This window comes from Cryptomeria japonica, chromosome 5, assembly GCF_030272615.1.
Source record: "Cryptomeria japonica chromosome 5, Sugi_1.0, whole genome shotgun sequence".
NCBI lineage: Eukaryota > Viridiplantae > Streptophyta > Pinopsida > Cupressales > Cupressaceae > Cryptomeria > Cryptomeria japonica.
Window position 1 is genome coordinate 874537994 of NC_081409.1, and position 5441 is coordinate 874543434.

Sequence of the window (5441 nt, forward strand, 5' to 3'; positions counted from 1 at the left end):
CTCCTAAGAGGTCCTCCTCAATTACTGTCTCTTCCCCTAGCCCTAATACTTTATTCAAAACTTAGAATTGCTTATTGAAAATACTTAGCTTTCATTTCCATTGCATAGCACAAGAAGCTAAGGCTCCACCTGCCTATACTGCCCTCCACTATATATTCATTGTATCTTGCAAAAATATCCTAATCTTAGCCACATTTATTTGGGTCGATGACTTGGCTACAATGACCACTCATCTCACCTCCACTAGTGCCTTCACTTATCCCTCTGGCAATGATGAGGTTGAAGGTAGGTCATCAGCTCTACAAGAGTCTAGAGGTTTGCTCATTTCAACTAAGAGCTTCTTGTATTGTTCTAATTGTGCTTTGAGCTCTAGATTCAAAGTATGCTCCTTCTCTACATGCCCTCTAATGACACTGGTGGCTAGCTCCAAAGTATCTAGCTCTCCCCACTTGGTTTGTTTACCTAAATTTATCTAGGATATTTGATACTTGGGAGAAGCTTGTCCCTGAGCTTGGGATGGAACTGCCACATCTGCAATCACTTCACTGAAACTAGTTTTTGATAAATGATGAACAATTTTTAGCTTCTTAGCCTTTGGTGGCTCCTCTGTGATTACTTCTTGTAGAGTGACCTTGGGAAGCTCTTCTTTTCTCTTTTTCTTCTCAAAGGAAAACTCAAAGCCATAGTAGTATATCTTCATCCTTGTCACCTTGATGTGATACTATATCTATAGTTACAAAATGGACATCTGCTTGCTCCTCTTCTTCATATCTTTCTTCTACCTCTGTTTTCCCAGGATCTTGAGGTGAGGTGACTTGGCGGGATAGATTGGTTTGGAGAGCATGTTGCATATGTAACTCTCCTAGTCTGCCACTGACCTCTTCATTAAATTTCATCTCTTCCTCACCTACCTTTGTTTCACCTTTCCTGACTGCTATATCCTTGTGGGGGTCCTCTTGATCTTAAGGGGTTAGAACTAGTCTTTCATTCAATAGTTCTTCTGCCTCATCTCATTATTGCTCGCCTTCTAGTGGTCAATGTTGCTCAATATCCTCTTCATCCTGATCTGAATCAGAATTGATGCTCCTAATTTTTACTTCTTCAGTAGTAGACCTGAAGCTTTGCAATCCAGGCTACCTTGCAGGTATATTGACTGGTGGTGATATAGGGGCATTGGTACCTAGGTCTTTTGTGGCAGCTACTACGGTGGGTATATCTTTTGTAATCTCTATTTCTTCTTCCTACTATTTGTACCCTCTCATGTAGTCTTCCGTATAGCCATCCTTGGTGGGAGAACTTTGGCAAGTGGTACCACTCCCAATCCATTTGTCACTCCCAAGTTTGCTCCCTTCTTTAACAATTCAGACTCCCTCATCTTTTCTTAGAGTTTCTTCATTAAGTCTTCAGTACTTTCTTGAGGTTTGTCCCCCTCATTTGGATCACTGGATGTATTTTTCCTCGAGGTTGACCTTGTCTTCCGAGTATACTCCTTATGGCCCCTTGATTGAGGTACCCCTAAATTGGACTCATTCTATTTTGCCTTTGAGGCACTGGGCCTTACCCTCTAGCTTAACCATTGCTTGGTCCTATTGATGACCAGTTGAGAAATTTTTTCAATATTTAGGTCTTCATTCACTGACCACTTCATTAGAGACAGAGGTTTCTTATCAATCTCTAGTCCTTTGTATGCCACATCAAGCAAGTCTCCATCATCTCTGAGGTTCTTGGGGAGATTGGTTTCAATTTCAAAATCTCTGATCTGCAGCACGGACAACTGACTATAACTCTTTTCTCTGACTTCAAAACTATCATGAAGGTTAGCCCAAAAATCCTCCAGTCTTAGCTTGTGTCCCGCATATGCCCTAGGCATAGCTTGTCTGAGTTTCCCATAGGGTTCGTAAAACTCCCTAGCATAATCATATTTTTTCTGGTTCAAATCTTGAAGCTCTAGCTCTGCTAATTTTGCAACCTGTATTTTTGAGCATGCGAAATATCCAATTGATACCAAGAAATCAATACCTATTTTATGTTTTTAAGATAAAAGAGATTGGAGGCCTAAAATTTTCCTTACATACTCCAGCAAAATTACTCTATCATTGCAGTATCAGGGAAGGAAGATTGGGTTCCCTCTGGACCTTCTAACCCTGATGTAGATTGAGTGTGGGTTTTGGATGAACCAACATGCCCACTCTCGAACAATAGCCATGGCCTCTAGGCTAATCCGGTATCCTACGTCCCTTGTTAATTTGATTATTACAAGAAAAATGAAGGCACCATTAATTCTCTTGAAATGAGCCTTTGCCTTTGCTAGAGTGAGTTGGGAGTAATACTCTCATACCTTATTTTGTCCTTCCTCCTCTCCCAATTGACCTTCTACCTGTATCCCTAGGAACTTTCCAGCTCTAGCAGCTACCCAGATGACATAGGATCTGAAAAAGAACTTTTGGGTTTGGTGAACCTCTTTCATTTGTTTGTAGATATTATTGGAGAGGATCCGCAACCAATCAAAATATTGTTTCCCTATTAAGATAGTGGTCATAAACTAGAACATCCATGGATTGAAATGTTTAAAATCTAGCTTGCCAAAGGCCTTGTTGAGCATAATGATTAAGTTTCTTTGGGGCTCTTTGAAATCTTCCCTCAAGATCTTTGTCACCTTGAGACCTATTTTTCTTTCTTCTTCCAACCATTTTTTATTCATGTGCCTTTTACTTGATGCAACCTTGTCATTCCATTCCTTTCAGGCCTCTTCTTCAGTTAATATAAAAAGCTCTAATCTAGTTGGGATGCCGAAAACAAACCCCAACATATTAGGAGACAAGTATATAACTATTTTCCCTTTTGCATCTGTGCACTTTCTAGTATTTGGGTTATAAAATGGAGCAATTGTCATTATGAACTTAGGTGCTTGTACTAACTACGGAAAGGTAGTGGCTTACACCAGGGGCGATCTTTTGATTCTTCGGTGGAGGGCCTCCAAACTATGTTTGTATAACTGAGTCCTGATATCCTCAATTTCTATATGGCAAATTTTTGTATCTGTGACCCACCTGATTTAATCATCCAACTTTGAAGTGTAGACCTATCCCTGATAATGATACCTCATGGTGGCTGGGAGTCTATCAATTTCTTAGCCTCTTTTGTTGGAGGATGAATCCATCTAACCACTCAAATCTACCAGAGGAAAACAAATTTTCAGTCCTTGATTATAATCATAAAAGTTCATTTGCTTTGGGATTTTGGGGTCCCGAGGTCTCAAGCTAGGTACAGATGAACTAGGTCCGGAACTCAGAAGTTCAGGGTTATGTATGCATAAGGAAGTCTGCAACTCCAGGGTTCTGGGTTGGGTAAACTAAGCTCATCTTGGGATCCCAAGGTCTCAAGCCAAACAAGATTTACTAAAAGATCAGCCTCAGAAATCTAGGGTTCCGGGCTGGGTGAAGCAAACTACCCGAAACTTTGAGGGTCTGGGGTTCTGGACATGCGAAAAGTCAACTACTTGGAACTCTGAGGTTCCAGGTGTGTGAAAATCCAACTACATGGAACTTCACAGGTCTGGGGTTCCGAGCGAGTGAAAACTAGGGCACGTGAAAGAAACAAAAAAAACAAACAAAATACAACAAAGAACGACAAGGAAAGAAGATCTAATCTACAAACCACCAAAATGGGCAAGAAAAATCACCAACCTAGTGAATCGAAATACTTGAAAATGCCAAGGAAAGCTCGAAAGTCCGAAGGTTCACAGCTTGGAAGCAAAGGAGAAGAATCTTTGAATGCACAAATGAGTTTTAAAATTTCATCATTCCAATTTATACCCCTTCCCAACCCTGTTCGTACGAATGCTTTAAACACGACCTCAGGACTTCAAGGTCCTAAGGTTCCAAGCTTAACACAAGAAAGGAAACACCCTACCTTGGAACTCCGGAGGTCTAGGTTTTTGAAGAACGCAACAAATGGTTCCACCTCAGGATTTTGAGACTCCGGAGTTCCAAGGTAGAAGACACAAAACCAAAGAAATCCAAGGGACCAACCTCAGGACTCTGGGGATCTGGGGTTCTGAGGTTGATAAAAAGAAAAGAATAAAGAAAAAGGGACCTTGAGACTCTAGAGTTTCAAGATGAAAGAAAAACAATGAAGGAAGATGCCAACCTTGAGACTCCAAGACTCCGGAGTTCTGAGGTAAAAGAACAAAAAATGGACTCTAGGACTCTGAGGTTCTGAGGTCCAAAACCAAAAAGAACAAAAGAAAAGAAAAGACAAGACAAAAAAAGGGGACCCAAATTTCAATGCAAGGAGACTAATGGGGGAATAGATATGGAAGGCATAACAAGTTTTCAACAAATTATATTAATCAAACCACTTTATAACCTTTAACCGGAGCACATAAATATTGAATACAAGAATAACAGAAACAGATACCGGTAAGCAATAAAACTTAAGAATGAAATATAGAATTAACAAAATACAACCATACCACATAACACCATGATTTGTACATGGAAAACTCGATAAAGGGAATAACCATGGTGGGAAGCCTACCCACAGTCAGATGATACTTCTGCAAAAAGTATGTGATACAATAAGGGGCCTGCACATGCAGGAAGGCACACTACCTAGAGCGTACTACTCATTAAATAGGAGTCTCACTGACTACAAAGAGGTTATAACCACCTCAAGATAATTGGACAACAATCCATTAGAATGAACTGTCAGAGATAACATCTACCATGCCTGATTATAGTCTCGGTTAAGGTCGATACTGGAGGCCTTTGACCTCTTACATAAACCCAATTCGATCACCTATGATCGACCAGATCTCCTTCGCATATGGTATTTCATTCCATGACCACGAACATTACATTTTCATTCCCATACCATGATCTACAATGAGATCTTACATCAATTTATGCAAACCCTAAGGCCTAAACTAATTAGGTCAGCCACCTAAAAGATATTACAATAAGATCATTACATACATCCATATTAAAATGATATGCCATGTTTGATTTTGACCAAAACAACATTAACCAATCCATAAAACATCCCGATAATGTGTAGAGAACACGTTAACATGATATCGGTCCATAAGCTAGATAGGTTCTAGACTTAATCTGGGTCCATGACGCCAAAGAAATGTCACCAATCAATCGAGCCATGATCAAGGATCATCTTTTGCATCTTGAATTCCATCTAGAAGCCATACCAATACCACTTATGCATCGTGTCAAAGATTCTCAGTAAAATCTCTGTTGGTTAAACCTTAAACCCTTATCGGTAACACTAGATCTTCTACCAGTAACCAAAACCTATCTGTCAGTAACCAAAACTTGTCTGTCGATTGTTGGGACTCATAAAATTTGAGTATTTTGAGAGGCCCATTTCAAAATTTTGCATCAACACTCTCAAATGATTACCTAATGAATCATCCACATAGGCCTATT